This window comes from Cibotium barometz, chromosome 27 (genome assembly GCF_041138505.1).
Source record: "Cibotium barometz isolate CiBa-2024 chromosome 27, ASM4113850v1, whole genome shotgun sequence".
Taxonomy (NCBI): Eukaryota; Viridiplantae; Streptophyta; class Polypodiopsida; order Cyatheales; family Cibotiaceae; genus Cibotium; species Cibotium barometz.
The window spans coordinates 8,027,516-8,044,899 of record NC_141072.1 but is presented as its reverse complement, the minus strand read 5'-3'; positions in this window follow the sequence as shown (position 1 = coordinate 8,044,899).

Below are 17,384 nucleotides of genomic sequence, written 5' to 3'. Positions count from 1 at the left end.
AGGACAATCAACGAGATCCAGGCCCGAGTTCAGAAAACAACTCTAACACCTTGTTCCATTTTCTTCCTCGACACACGGGTGGGTATCTTTGGCGACTCAGAGGCCCGAGCACCATATGGTGAGCACCCTCTAAGCTCCTTTACAGGTCACCTAGCGCTTCACTCATATGCCGCTTCCTTGGTCCCTCATCCACCATACCAGAAGCTCACCATTTAAATCAGACCGAGGCTGGTTAAGACCTCGGCCGACTTTGCTACGCGAGACGTCCTCCATTGACTCTCCGTTAGGTGTTGCAACTTTATCACTTAGATCTCCACGATCTCATTCACAAGATGGTCAAAATGCTTCCCCAACATTCTTGACATAAAACAGTCATTTAAAAATAGGTTCATTAGGAACTCAATGGAGTCTTCTTGGGCCCTTTTATTTGGCAATTTAAGGGAGTCAAACCTTTTCTCTTAAGAAGAAACGTTTTCTAATTTGAAGCTTCAAAACGGCTACTTTATTCGAATTTGAATTTTGGGGGGGAAATAAAATTTCAAATCTAGCGACGGATAAAACCATATCATGTAGCATATCTATGGAAAGCTCTTGATGCGTAGATCACGGATGTGTAATCTCCGCTCAGATCGGAGCTTGTATGTAGAAGTTATGGAGGTTCAAAAATTGTAAAATTGTCTCCCCTTTTGGGAGGAAAAGTGCACCCTTTGACCACTCTTACACTTCTCTTAATTACCAATGGTTTTTGCTTACATGGCGGGCTCCTATTTGTCACAAAGTTAAACATTTCCATAACCTCATGGCAAATTAAAGGGCCCAAAAAGACTCCATTGAGTTCCTAATGTCATAAATATAGTTTCTAACAAACTCTCATCTTTCCACATTGTTCCATATCATTTCTCGTTATTCACATTCTTCTACATCAATTCACATTGCTTAATCCGCATCCAGTTATATGTATTCCCATCGTCTTCATCCACTCTCATCCAATCACATCATATTACATCTCATCACATCTCATCCATTCACATCCAGTTATATGTATTCCCATCGTCTTCATCCACTCTCATCCAATCACATCATATTACATCTCATCACATCTCATCCATTCACATCTACCCATATTCACATCACATCTCATCCATTCACATCTACCCCGATCCACATCACATCATTTCACATCCATTCACATCTACCCTGATTCACATCACATCACATCACATCTCATCCATTCACATCTACCTAGATCCACATCACATCACATTCATCCACCTTACATCTCATCCATCCATTCACATTACATCACATCCATTTATATTCATTGAGATCCACATCTCATCACATCACATCCATCCACATCACATCTCATCCATTCATGTCTCATCACATCACATTCACATCCATTTGCATCTCATCGCATCCATTCACATCTCATTACATCCACTCACATCTCATCACATTCATTCATATCTTATCACACCCATTCACATCTCATCACACCCATTCACATCCATCGCATCCATTCACATCTCATCACACCCATTCACATCTCATCGCATCCATTTAGATATCATCACATCACATTCACATCCATTCACGTCTCTTCGCATCTATTCAGATATCAACACATCACATTTATGTCCATTCACATCTCATTGCATCCATTGCCATCCATTCAGATATCATCACATCACATTCACATCTCATTGCATCCATTGACATATATCATCACATCACATTCACATCCATTCACATCTCTTCACATCCATTCAAATATCAACATATCACATTCACGTCCATTCACATCTCATCCCATCCATTCACATCCATCACATTCATTGCATCCACATCACACCATATACATTCCATCCACATTACACACGTCCACATCTATCCACATCACATCACATTCATTGCATCCACATCACATCACATACATTCCATCCATATTACACACGTCCACATCTATCCGCATCACATCTCATTCATTCCATCCACATTACATCACGTCCACATCTATCCATATCTCACCACATCTCATCACATTCGTCCACATCCATCCATTCATTCACATTCACATCTATCCACATCCATTCATTCATTCAGTCATTCATTCACATTCACATCTATCCACATCCATCCATTCATTCACATGCACATCTATCACTTCAGATCTCATTCTCATCCATTTACATCACATCACACCCATTCACATATCATCATATCTCATCACATCCATTTACATCACATCACATCTATCATCACATCACACCCATTCACATCTCATCACATTCATTTATGTTCCTTAAGTTTCATTAATAAGAACTAATTCTAAACTTCCGTTTACTCATTGGATCCTCGATCCTCCCAGGGATTCAGGATTTTCTTTTTTGAATAAGAATTATCCAAGTTTTCTCGATGGATATTTTCATATTCTTTCTCAAATTTCTCAATTAAAATATATTCAATATTCTTCTTTTCGAGTAAAAGATTTATGGGATTTGCAAAAATCAATTCTACCCATATTTTCCAATAAAAATAATAATACTCAAAATTCCACTTTTGATAAATACTCATAATTTGAATTGTGCCAAAAATTCCTCTTTTACCATTTATTTTCTTGGATCTCAATTATCATGGAAATTTCTCTTTCTACATAAAATAATTTACCAAAAATTTTGCTTTTACCATTTAATTACTTGGATCTCAAATATCATGGGAATTCCTATTTTTGTATAAAAATAAATTTACCAAAATTTACTATTTTCTCATAATCGATTAACTATGCATAATTACAAAAAAAAATTCTCGTGAATATGATGAAAATCATTCTTTTTGCATAGGATGTCCAATCCTAGAATATGGTAGGAAGTCCTCTTTTATCATTATGCATAAAAATGAGATATGTATTAGCTTCGCTTCTGCTATTATTGATAATCATCAATTTTTTTTCTAAAGAATAAAAGCTTGTAATGAAAATATGATAGTGGTTCCTTTTTTATGCATAAAATCAAGCAACACCATATTCGTGAGTTTGGAAATCTCCCAAGTCCCATTTTTGTAATACTAAAAAGGTGGGACCCGATTAACATGTCTATAAGTTTCTCAAAACCCTATCATATGACCTATCATTGGAAAGTGCTTGAAAAGAGGGATCTATTAAGCTTTAAAGCGCACCATTTGGAGTAATGGTGTTCAAGTTATGGCAAATCCAAAGTTTTGACCACGTGTCCCAAACTTATGGGAAATTTCCATATTCCCCAATATGGTGTTAAGCTATGAATTTAAATCATAAATCATAAACTTAATTATGATTATCCCACTAGATTAAGCTATTTCCATTATTTCTCTTTTCCCAAATTGATAGGATAATCTATTTCTCATCTAGAATCAATCAAAGTAGTTTTTAACTACTTATAAATAATATAAAAGAAATAACCATTATTTTGTTAACACAAAATCATGCAAATACCATTTTCTTAATCTCTAGCTTATCAAGCCTAGAGTTTAGCTTTGAATTAAGAGACTATCATCGAGAAGCATCCTTTTTCAAGGGATTTAACCATAAAGATGACTATTCTTTTAGAGAGAGATATTTACTAAATAAAGCATTATAATTTAAGCATAAAGGTTAACTTAATGTTAAGTAAACATTAAGAAACCTAGGAAAAGCTTGATTTGAATTAAAATAATCATTTTGAAAGCTTCTCAAGCTTGAGAGGGGTTGAGAAGAAGAAAGTTATTGAGAAAATTTAAAAAATCATATAAATCAATTTTACCTCCAAGTTTGGCTTGATTCTCTAATTGCTGTGAAGCTCCCGACCAATCAATTGGTCCACCAAGAGGAGAAGATCAACTCCAAGAGTTATTGTAGAGAGAGAGAGAGCTCCAAGCTCCCAAGAGAGAGGAAAATTTAAGGGATAATAGAAAATATAATTATTTTAATATAATACTGGCATGGTATAGCTCCAATATTTTTTACAAATGACTCAGGGTCTATTTATAGGTGAGGGAGGCCACTAACCAAGTCCAACTGGGTTCTAGAATTTTCCAAGTTCAGTTTGACTCAATTTGGACAAGATTTGGACCAGTTTGGCTCCCTTTTTGATTTGGTTTGATCTAGGAGAGAGGAGAGATTTGGACCAGTTTGGCTCCCTTTTTTATTTGGTTTGATCTAGGAGAGAGGAGAGATAAAAATTTCATAATTTTTTTGAATTAAAAACCCTTCCACACATGTGAAAGAGGTGCCTACCTTAAGAGTCCCCCTTTCCTTACCAAGGTGTCAAAATGTATCATTATTCTAAAATATCTCATTTTTTTAGTAATATCTCATAATTTTTAACTAATAAACCTTGTACCCAGTCAACTCTTCATCTTATGTGAGCATTTACTCATTTTTGGGTTTTTTTAAAATTCTTTTGGATTGATCTCATCCCAACACTTGGATTAATCCAATTAGCCCATTGAAACCTTAATTGGACCATAATCCAAATTCAATGGGCTAATTGGATTAATCCAATTAGCCCATTGAAACCTTAATTGGACCATAATCCAAATTTTTAAAAATGTAGACCCTTAGGCTAATGTCCCTTATACACATTTTCAATTAATTCCTAATGCACCTTGGAAAGTTTATCTTGAACTTCTATTTCAAGGGAATCCATTTTAGACACTCGGAGGATTTTTATATCCAAAGATATCTCAATTTTGGATTATCTCTCTCTAGACATTCTCTCTCTCTAAGCCAAAACAAGGTAAAACAAGATCGTTCTTCTATTTCACAGAGGGGAATAATTACAAGAACAAAAGGGGAGGTTCTTACATCTTTACACCTCAAAAGGTGGAGGGAGGAATCTTATAGCATCTAAGCTTTCGTATGACTTCCTTTGTCCGCTTCTTTAGGTCAAGGCCATGAACGAATGGAACACCTTAACATTTGTGAACTCAAGGTTCTAAATAGTAAGTTGGGAATCAAGGGACCTCAGCACGTGTGCAAGAATAAATTAAAAATTTTAAAAATATCTAGCTATGGCGATGGTGCTGTTTGACTTTGTAGATAAAGTCAAATAGCCTGACTTTAGGTGTCTCAGCAATAGTTTCATCTTCCTCCTCAACAACTATATTCATCCAAAAACAACAGTAGCAAACAAGCCACCAATGAGCACCAAAGTCGATTAATGTGAAGAATTTATTGGCAAACAGTGACATAATAGAAAGGACCATAAACAACCCTAAGGGAGTGTGTCGTACGCAAAGAAATATCTCTCATCCCGTTGTTATTGTCATTTTTTCAAGTAACTAAATAAGCCTCAATGATGGCAAAAAGCGAGATATACTGATGCTACAACTTATAATTACCACCAAAATGCGACAATGGCTATCCTTATAGGAAGAATAGTAGAAAACTACTCAAAGCTTAAGCAAACAAGAACATGACAGAAAGCTGTGTGTAGTAGACATTCTCTCTTTAAAAATGACCACAACAATGCGATGAGAGTTTATCTTAATTGAAGGAATATGCCTCCTTGCATTGTTATGGTTGTTTTGGGGTAATAATTCAACCCAAACAAAGAGAAATATGAAAAAATTGGAAGGCAGAAACACATAAAAGGGTAAGAGTTACCTCCATAATGGATGACATAGAAGGATTCAGGGTTTGACGCGAAGGCACAGTGAAGGACTCAGACAAAGACGAAGGGAAAGTGAGACGAGGAAACGACAAAAGAAGGAATGAGAGTCGGAATGTTGGGTAGGCTCGGGTAAAGGGCTCAAAGACTGAGACCCTTTCCACGTGGCCCAAAACTGATAGAAAGTGCATGATGTCATTGACATGGTGCATTCAATGCCAATTAATGCGATATTTAATTTTGCATGCCATCACTTTCATCATCATGGGCCTCTCGACCTTTGTTGCTTCAGTGTCTTCGTTGTGGTCTTTGTCTTTATGACTATACTCCTCCTTCCATGTTGTTATCTTCATCTTCGTCCTCACAACTATGTTGTTCTTTGGGGCTGATTCCATGACCTCACACAGGTACTACAATGACATGATTCCATAGTTTTTGGATTTCTATGTCGGTATTTGTTGCTAATTGGGGTCACCTTTTGATTTCTATGTTGTTTTTGTATTTCTCTGAGATATGACCTTTGCATAGGTGCTCGTCTAATGTAGGTAGCTCAGAAAACATTATATCCACCAAAATGACCACAACAATGTGTTGGGAGGTCATCCCACCGGCAATTATACTCTGTATCATGCTGTTGTGGTCGCTTTGGTGGGGGATACAAAGTTTTCGAGGTGAGGCCTCTTCTATCTATGAAAACTACCTCAATAACGTGAGGGGTGGGGTTTCTACCGCTATGTATGTGTCATATCGCGTTGGGGGATACAAAGTTTTCGAGGTGAGGCCTCTTCTATCTATGAAAACTACCTCAATAACGCGAGGGGTGGGGTTTCTACCGCTATGTATGTGTCATATCGCGTTGTTGTGATCGTTTTTGTAGCAAAGAAAAGTGCAAGATGGGAAGTCCTTTCCATCCCCCACAACTACCACCACAATGCAATGCTAGGTCATCCTACCGACAACAAGTATACCCCATATCATGTTGTTGTGGTCGTTTTGGGTGTGAAGGTATGTTTTGTTGAATGAAGATGTTTGAATGCAAAATCTTATGTTTCGGTTAATGACCACAACAATGCGATGCACACCAATCTTGGTCAGAGAATGACGACCATCATGTTGTTGTGGTCGTGTCTTGTTTTCATGTTTCTCTGAGAGATATGACCTTAGCATAAGTGCTCGTCTAAATGTAGGTAGCTCAGAAAACATTACATCCACCAAAACGACCACAACAATGCATTGGGAGGTCATCCCATCGGCAATTATACTCTGTGTCACGTTGTTGTGGTTGCTTTAGGGATAGAAAGTTTTAGAATTGAGGCCTCTTCTATCTACAGAAACTACCACAATAATGCAAGAGGAGGGAATTTTACCTATCAGTATATGTCGTATCGTGTTGTTGTGGTTGTTTTCGTAGTAGCAAAGAGAAATGCAAGATGGGAAGTCCTTTCCATCCCCTAAAACTACCACCACAACGTGATGCTAGGTCATCCTACCGGCAAAGTATACCCCATATTGTGTAAGTTGTGGTAGTTTTGGGTGTGAAGGTATGTTTTGTTTGAACGCAAAATCTTATGTTTTGGTAAATGACCACAACAACGTGATACAAACCAATCTTGATCATAGGATGATCACCATCACATTGTTGTGGTCGTGTCTTGTTTTTGTGTATTCGGTTATTCTATGTCATTTTCTCAACTTGATTGTCATCATATTGTTATTGTTGCCATTTATAATAGGTTGTCATGTGTTTTCTTGGTTTTAGCTATCATGGCTACTAGGACGAAGTCCACAGCCAGTACCTCACTAAGAGATCCTGGCACATAAGGAGACGAATAAGAAAGGGCAAGAACATAGATATTATGAATCAAGCTCAGAGGACCCAAAAGAGGAATTGTGTCAGCATGCTGAGAGAGATTCTCAAGGTGTAGAAGCGCATGTCCGTTGCCATACCAAGACTTCCCTTCTAGAGGTTGGTCAAGGGTATCTCTGTAGATTATGGCCTGGATATGCGTTGGCAAGCTTTTGCCCTGGGATGCCTCCAAGAGTCCTCGGAATACTTCCTTGTGGATTTCTTTTAGGATAACTATTTCCTTGCGGCACATGCTTATCGTGTTACCATCATGCCCAAGGACATGGCTTGTCTTCGGTGTCTCCATTTTAGTTATTACGACAAGACTTTTAAGCATGTCGTTATTCTTGATTAGAGAATGAGGGAGATCTTGGAGGCCCCTCCCATTTTGAGGCAAAGGATCAGGATCGAGGAGGTGCCAATAATCCATAATCGAGACACTCGCTCAAAGAGGAGGGCCGAAACCCTGGGACGACCAGATATCGAGAATGCACAAGAAGGAGGAGATAAAGAGAATGTTGAGCGGGGGCAAGAGCAGGTATAAGAGGCCCTACCGATAGCTGGAGGAGGAGAGGAGGGTTGAAGCCAAAAGGAGAAGAGTGTAGGAAATAAGAGATCGAGAATGAAGGGAGAAACAGGAGTTGGCTTCCAAGCTTCTTTGCAACAAACTCGCAGGCCCTCAAATATCTGAGGCCGTACTTCAAAGTCCGGGTCTCAATTTACAATGCCGACTACTTTTTCATTGTCGACATTGACAAAGTGAATATTCTTTCTGACTCTTCTAGGGGGGTCAACAACAATTTGATATCCCTCATTCTGAGGTTGTTGGTATTCTAATATATCTTTTTGCTTGTGGGGTCCATTTTAATTTTCTCCAATTTCATGTTCAGCATGTGTTTATTTGACTACCAAAAAATCACCAGTCATTGGTGTATATGGTGAATTCTCTGGTCTCAATGGTCCTTGCATCCAAGGTCACCAGCATGGTTCTACACTTGCATCATGGATCTCATGCAAATCGTGTTCTTTTCATACCAGGAGGAGTAAGTTGCTTAATTTATTTCTTACTAATGTTCATGGTTTGGCCCTTGGGTTCTTTTTTCTTATACATAATTCTCAGTCCAACCTTTTGCTACTTGTAGTGCCCATTGAAGTTTGGTGATGTATTACCTGCCACCAGGAAATGTTACTTGGTGAACTCCACTGGTGGAACCCATGCTAACGTTATGTTGTGAGTACATGCAATAAAGACAATTCAAATTTTTAGTTATCATATGGATATTGTATTTATATTATTATTTTGTTTAGGATGCAGATCCTTGAGGAAATTCATTTTGCGGCCCTAGAGGGTGTCACCCATGATGATTTTGTAAGTTGTACAAGATATATTAGATGTAGGGTTCCACATCAACTGGTGGATGCTGGCAGCTCTTGTGGTTTTGGTGTGTTGTGTTATTCCATGCCTTCCTTGTTGATGCACACTCTGCTTAAAATACCATTAGAGGAATAGTTTTGTACATCACATTCTAAATACCTTTCTAATAGTCTTTTGCTTAATATCTATTATTCATCCTTGATCTTTCTTTTTGTTTTTTGCAGCACCCCCCACTAAATGCTTATATGAGGAGGAGGACTATGACATTTTTTAGAGTGAGCTTATCGATCAAATAATCAACCATGTTAGTATTAGGCTCTGGGATGCCACCTATCCTTTCGTGCCATCGGCCCCACGACGGTGCACCCCCTCGACGTGATGCCAATGTAACCATCCACCTCAATAGTCGCACGATCATCCTCCTCTCGGTTATGTGGAGTCCCTCCCTGATAGTTCCGATCCTCCACCACCCCAAACATCATAGGGGATTTGTAATTTTTACCTCTGTGCAAAATTTATCAATGAGATACACATTCTTTGTATGGGTTATCTTTCAAGACAGGACTACCCCAAGTCATGTTGTTGTGGTATTTTTGTAATGAACATCTCTTGTTAATAGCACCATGTTATAGACAAGGAAAAATGATGATCAACTTCCTTAGTTGTAAAATTGAATGCTAACATGATTTTGTGAGAGCAACCACAACAAAGCGATATACAGGTTCTCTTTCAACACAGGACTACCCCCTGTCGCATTGTTATGGTCTTTTGTAATAAATGTGTCTTGTTAATAAAACCATGTTATAGACAAAGAAAAAGATGATAATGAACTTCCTTGGTATTTTCTCCATCCAAATACAAAAAGGTTTGTATATAATATAAAGAGTTATGTACATATGGCACTGACCAAAGCTACCAAATAAGGCCGAAGGATTTGTTCCAATATGCATCACCTTCATCTCACTCAAAATATTACAAGAGAGAGAGAGAGAGAGAGAGAGAGAGAGAGAGAGAGAGAGAGAGAGAGAGAGAGAGAAATAAAGAATTATAACTACAAAGAAAGATTAAGAACATCTCTCTCTCTCTCTCTCTCTCTCTCAATCATCATGATGACATTAGCAAATAGTAATCATCATGATGGCATCAACAAATAGTAATCATCATGATGACATCAGCAAATAGTAATCATCATGATGAAATTGTAATGAAGGGGGCTTGGAATTAGACTCAAAGAGAGCCCATGGGCATAGGTATGGCCGGGCAAGTATGGAGGCCCAACTTTAATGAGTGTGAAATGGTGGGCAAGTATATATAAGTGTGAAATGGTGGGCAAGTATATATAAGTGAATATTGTAACCAGGGGACCATACTTTTACCAACATACTTTTATGAATGAAATCATACTTCCTAGAGCTTCATGCTTCTTGGCTATGGTGGTACTCCCTTGAGTGCATGTGGTACTCCATCTCATGAGTGCATGTGGTACTCCATATGAGTGCAATCTTCTCTCTCTCTTTTCCCCTTCATTATAGTGGTATTAGAGCCTTGTCTTTGATCCATGATTTCTGAAAATTTCGAAAATTTTTGCATTTTCTTAATTTTCTTGGAGTTTCTTGGGAATTTTATTGATTTTGATTGAGTTCTTGTGATCAAGAAATGGGTCATGGGGAGTGTGGAATTCTTGGATCATCTTGAATTTTTTATTTGGGTAAAGTTTTGTGGTCATGGGTTGGCCGAGGACCAATTTCTGAGGTGGTTGCCCCAAAATTCAAAAGGGAGGATCAAATTGGGGGAAATTAGTGGTAATCTTGATTACTTTTGCCTAATCCAAGATGTTTTTGATTAACCCCTTCATCCCTACATGTCTGATTTCTAAGGGTAATAGAGCTCCTTGTTCTTGCCATTGAACATCATTTCTTTAGGGTTTTGATCAAGCTTTTCATGAGCTTTCAAAGGAACTTAGAAATGGTGCTTTCAAAGGAACTTAGAAATGGTGCTTATGCTTGAGGGATCATGGAGATTTATGGATGGAATCTTGGAGTTGAAGGCGGCAACGTTGTAGCAGGGACCTAAGATCCACGTCTTTGGATAGAAGCCTTCTGCAACATGATATTCAAATTGATGGCATCTCTGTATCGTTCGATTCAGCTTTGCACACAAGTTTAACCATGAAAATGGCAATGATCTACAGAGGTTAAGCCATTTTTCTTCCACATCACTTTTGACTATGTTTGTCTGGAATAAGGTGTTCGTTTTCCTGCGACCTTTGCAAGGTTTAAGCTGAGCAAGAATCACTTACTAGAGAATTCTCATAACACTAGAATTGCTTCATCCATACATGGATTGCAAGGTTTAAGCTGAGCAAGAATCACTTACTAGAGAATTCTCATAACACTAGCATTGCTTCATCCATACATGGATTGAGTAATTCCAATTTTTCTTGAAGGGTTAAGTATTGACACCCCTTGTAAAAATGGTGTGATACTCTCTTATTGTAATCTTTCTTCTTACTCACATGTCATGTGAGACTGCATCTTCTCCTTCCACATCTTCAATGTTGAAGAAGTCATTCAACCATCTCCTCTATAGCAAGATCCTAAATTGTTGTCCACCCGAATCATAAGGAAATGAATCCACATCAAGCATCTTGCCATGTATACTGGGATCAAATGGGTATGAAACATCATGATTGGAAGTGTCATCACCAATCAATGATCCACCATCCAAATCCACCCATGAATCACTTCCATAAACCAAAGCATTATCATCATCATTACCCAAAGCATTTTCCTCATGAATGTCATCATAAGGATCACAATTAACCACATTATTGCTTTCATCCAAACCATCATTTTGTGAATCCACATCATATGCCACATCTTCATGGTTGGTAACCATAAATTTCTCATGTAATGCAACACCATGAAGATCTTTGTAAGAGTTGTCTCCTTCATCAAGAAGAGTCTCATTGCATTCATCTTTATCCATATAATTCTCCCCAAGAAAAGATCCATGCATTTTCTCTTCATCTTTCCCATGAACACTTGCATCTTCATGGCTGTCCCACTGGTTCATTTTCAGCCATCCATACATGCATTGAAGCCACTTGACACAAATCATTAGCATCTCCTTCATCACTTGAAGTGTCCCCGTAGCAATGGCTTCCAAAAGAGATGTGGACTGAAGTGAACCCCTAGTAGAAAGCCCATGTATAGACGGGGTAGGCTTGTAGAAGAGCTCCACTAACAACATAATCTCATTAAGAGAAATGTCATTGTCAATATCCATGATGCATTGGACCACTTGCATGAACTCCTTACCTAATTTTTGCATAAATCCACCTATGATCTCCTTCTCCTCAATGTTAGGCACAAAGAAGGAAAGGTATCAATATTCCGGCATACTTAGGCAATTAATCCACATGTAATAATGGCATGCATTTCTCCCTAAAGATCCATTGCTCTTGAGTAGCCCATAAAGTTTTGTACCACTTCATATGCTAAATTTGCCCAATCCCATTTGTACTCATGTATAACTTGCAGCCACCATTGGCTTGCTTTGCCTCCAAATTTACGTGTCACTTGCTTCACTTTGTCTCCCTCATTGCATGGAAATGCACAAAAGTAGGCATCCCAATTGCGAATCCATTCCTCGAGTTGAATACAAGTGACTCCTTCCCCTGGTGCATATCTATCTTTGTTATCTTTATTGGAAATTATGGCTATTTCCTTTTGTTTGGACTCTATCAAATCTTGCCTATGCGTTCCTTCCTTTCCATAAGGCTTTAACAATGGTGAATCAACATGAGAAACATATTTTGGGTTCTCTTGAAGTGCTATCTTTATACTTTGAGTGTACCCATTGGAAGTTTCCACCTCAATTTCTACCTTTCCATGCCGATTAAGCCCACAAGATGATGATGGATTTGGAAATGACCTTTGTGGTTGTGACCAGCCTCTTGTCCTATCAAGGGAAGTATCAATCTTTTTCACACACCTTTGCACTTCATTTACCCCATCATCAAGCTTCTTGAAGTCCTCATTCATAGCAGTGGACATTTGTTCCATGAGAACATTGCTTTGCGGAATGCTCACTGTTTTGCCTCAAAAACTCATTGTTTTGGAAGGAAATATTCCTTTGTGCATCCTTCATATAGCTTCGGTGATAGTAACCTTTATCATATCCAAAGTAATGTGCTTCAAAGAAACTTGTGCACTTCCACTTGTGTGCCCTATCATGCCCTCATTCACCATGTGATTACTCATGTTATGTAAAGGCATCCCCTCTTGTGCACGGTCACCCATGGTACCAAATGAGGGTTTTTGGTGCTACCAATGTCAAAATTAAAAGATCAAAGACTTTCCATGTTCGTCTTGATGAGAAGAACACTTCTATCACCCTGGATCACCACTTTGAACACCCCAATACCTCTCTGTTTTGACTTTTTTGCTAAAAGTCAACTATGAGGGTTGACCATCCATACGATCATATGATCCAGGTGGATAACATGCATTGCCACTTGAAGTGGATGGATTTCAATTTGACTCGGGTGGATACTATGCATTGCCGTTGGAAGCGGAAGGGTTTCCTTTTGAATCGAGCATCTTTGGAAGTCAACCTTATTGATGGGTACTTGGTGTGGGAGGTCACCTATTGCCTTATGCTTGATTCTTCATGGAATAAGTACAGTCGTATAGTGTCTTTGGATAGCTATATGCATGGAATGGGATGATGATATGAAGGATGCCATTTTTGTAAATTCACTGTATGGACAGCCATGGTCATTGGTGTACTTTACCACTCATAACAATCAACACTTAACAAGACTTCGTGGGCTTATGTATATCATAGAGAGCAATCCATATGTACATCAAATAAGTGGACAGCACTATATGGAGTTCCTTTGTGTGAGGCACTTTTGGAGATGCAACAACAATGTACTTCCACATTTATGAGCGAAGTCAAGAAGATTCCAATTGCCCATACATTTCTCCATACATGGTTTTGAGGACAAAACCTTTGGGTAGGGATGGTTTCTAATGAAGGGGGCTTGGAATTAGACTCAAAGAGAGCCCATGGGCATAGGTATGGCCGGGCAAGTATGGAGGCCCAACTTTAATGAGTGTGAAATGGTGGGCAAGTATATAAGTGAATATTGTAACTAGGGGACCATACTTTTACCTACATACTTTTATGAATGAAATCATACTTCCTGGAGCTTCATGTTTCTTGTCTATGGTGACCTACTCCCTTGAGTGCATGTGGTACTCCATCATGACTGCATGTGGTACTCCATTATGAGTAGAATCTTCTCTCTCTTTTTCCCTCCATGATAGAAATCAACATGATGACATCAGTAAATAATAATCATCATGATGACATTAGCAAATAGTACTTACAATTATCCCCCAATTGTATTCATTATATTCACACGAGCACACATGCTTGAGCTAGTGGTTAAAAGACGAACTTACACATTACACGAGCACACACACTTGAGACCTAGTTAACATTACACATACTCCTTTGTCAACACAATCACTTTATCAACATAACATCCTTTGCTAATAGTGAGGTAGTGTAAAAACTATGGAAAAATGCCTTTCTTGTGCATGGAGGAGGTATTAGACTTTATGGAGCTTTTCGAGCCCCTCCAACACCTAGCGCCCCCTCAATCATTTGGAAAGAGACTAAACAAAATAAAAGTGCTAAGAATTTTACAAAGTTTGGAGCTATCCCTTTTGGAGGTAAGACTTTCTCCTTCCCTTTTCTCCTTGCTGCATAACTTAGGTGCGTTAACTCAGTGCTTTACTTAGTGGTTCCATAGAAAAGCCTAACTAAGTGCTTAACTCAGTGGTTCTATAGGTAAGCCTAACTCAGTGCTTTCTCTTTGCACGAGAAATGAGAGGTTGAAGAAGCCAACAAGAAGGCCCTATAGAAAAGTGTTGAGGCAAAACTGAGTGTGACGAGAGGATAGCCCAAGCTAAAGAGCGGCTAAAGTACAAGTTCAGGGATGCAAAATTTGTGTATCACAGAATATATAGAAAGGAGGGACTTGAGTACAGTGGCTGCTTTGAAAAAGATACTGAAACCTCTGCTCAGCTTAGGATATTTGTAGCCCTCAAAGACTCTTTTTAAGGGCGTCATTTTCTAATATCTTTTTAAGTTAGGCTTCTTTTTAAAAAATCCATTTTGTAATATATTCCTTATGTCCTTCTCACTCTAATGTATACAAAAAAATTGATCTTATTGAAACTCCCTTAGCTCTTTGCTTGAGTCTCTCTCTCTCTCTCTCTCTCTCTCTCTCTCTCACTCTTTGAGACAAAATTAAATTTGGTGGAAAAATGCTCCATAGAGATGCCCTTATTTCTCAGCTCTCTACCTGAGTATGACTCTCTATCTCATGCAAAAGAAGTAGACACAACAAAATTTCAGTTGGTGAGAAAATACTTTAATCAAATGTCCAATTCTCTCAGATGTTTGCCTTAGAATCTCTCTCTCTCTCTCCCTCTCTCTCTTTGCAATGATAGCCATTTGGCTCACATACATTTTTTGGTTTCACTTGTAGTGTTTTTATCACACCATTTGGCTATGAAGTAGTTTTTTTAAACAAAAGTTAGTCTGCTCCTCTGTCGCGTTGTTGAGGTCTTATGTAATAAACATGTATTTTTAATAGCACCATCTTATAGACAAGGACAAAATAATGATCAACTTCCTTAGTTGTAAAAGTGAATGAAAACATGAGGTACTAAACATGATTTTTTTGTATCATTATGCGGTAAACATAATTTTTGTGAGCAACCACAACAACGCAATACGAGTTCTCTTTCAACATAGGACTACCCCCTATTGCGTTGTTATGGTATTTTGTAATAAACATGTCTTGTTAGTAGAATCATGTTATAGAGAGAGAGAGAGAAAGCGAGAGGAGTTAGAGAGATAGAGAGACAAGGACAAAATCAAGTGTGTGTGTGTGTGTGTGTGTGTGTGTGTGTGTGTGTGTGTGTGTGTGTGTGTTTGTAATAAATATGTCTTGTTAATAGCATCGTGTTATATAGACATGGACAAAATGAGGTACTAAACATGATTCTTTTGTATCATCATGCACTAAACAATGATTTTTGTGAATGACCACAACGCGATATGATTCATCTCTCAAGACAAGATTACCCTCTGTCCCGTTGTTGTGGTCTCTTATAATAATTATGTCTTTTCAATAGCACCGTCTTATAGTAGACAAGGAAAAAATGATTATCAACTTCCTTTTTAGTTGTAAAAGTGAATGCAAACATGAGGTACTAAACATCATTTTTTGGTAGTATCATTATGTGGTAAACATGATTTTTGAGCAACCACAACAACACGATATACAAGTTCCCTTTCAACATAGAGAACTACCCCCTGTCGCGTCGTTATGGTCTTTTGTAATAAACATGTCTTGTTAATAGACTCGTGTTATAGACAAGGAAAAAGATGATGATGAAATTCCTTGGTATTATCTCCATGTAGGTACAAAAAGGCCTGTACATACTTACTCTTGCTATTTTAACATACAAAAAATTTTCAAAAGACCAGCTTCATTCTGTGCAGTCTACCCACCAGCGTTGATTGATGCACACTTTCTGTGACTACCACTCTGAGTGTTTTTATGCAGAATTTGACCCTATATATGCTTGCTTCCTTTTTGCTTTTTGTGCTGCTGAATGTGCTCTCTCTAAGGCCTCATGTGCTCCAATTTGATTCTTATTAATAAGCTTTGTAAAGCCTCATGTGCTGAATTTGGTTCTTATTCATAATTTTTGTAGAAGAATACTTCATGTAGATTGTTTGCTCTCACTTTCCCTCCTGCATGTCTGGTGTGGCAAAAGTATGTGTTTCTTGCTTGATAGTGAGACTTCTCCATTCCTTGTGTTGACCATATTGATGGAGTTCCATACTCTTTCACAAACCATGGTAGATGGTTGTATATTATGTGCTTTAGAAAGACAATTATGAATGAAATGAGTTCTTACCTTATAATGCGTGATGAATGAAATGAGTCCCTGTTGAATGAATGAAATGAATTCAACCATATAACATGTGATGTTTAATTTGCTTCATGCATCTTTCATCGATTTCCATAAATTCTCGATGGTGGCTTCGGGGATGTTAAGTTCCTTCTGGTCCCAATGTTTCTTCTCACAAAAATGGAAGAACTTGTCTATGAATTTCCATACATCTGCTTTCTTCATTCTTGCACTTCCATCATCCCCATGATCCTTTACTGCTTTATGCATTGCCTTCCATTTCTCATATGACACTGTAGTACTCCTCCTCCTTGTTTCTACATTATGTCTATTGTTGGAAATAAAGCACCTTGCTTTCACTCCACTAATTGATGGTTTTGATGGTTCTTGGACGCTCTTTGTTGATCTTTTTTTGTCTACTGTTATCTTGGCATTTCCCCTATGCAAGCCAATGTTAGATAGAACTTTTTCCAAGACTCTAATAGCCCTTTTTCTCCTGCATATAGGCAAGAGCTTCCAAGCAAATCCAA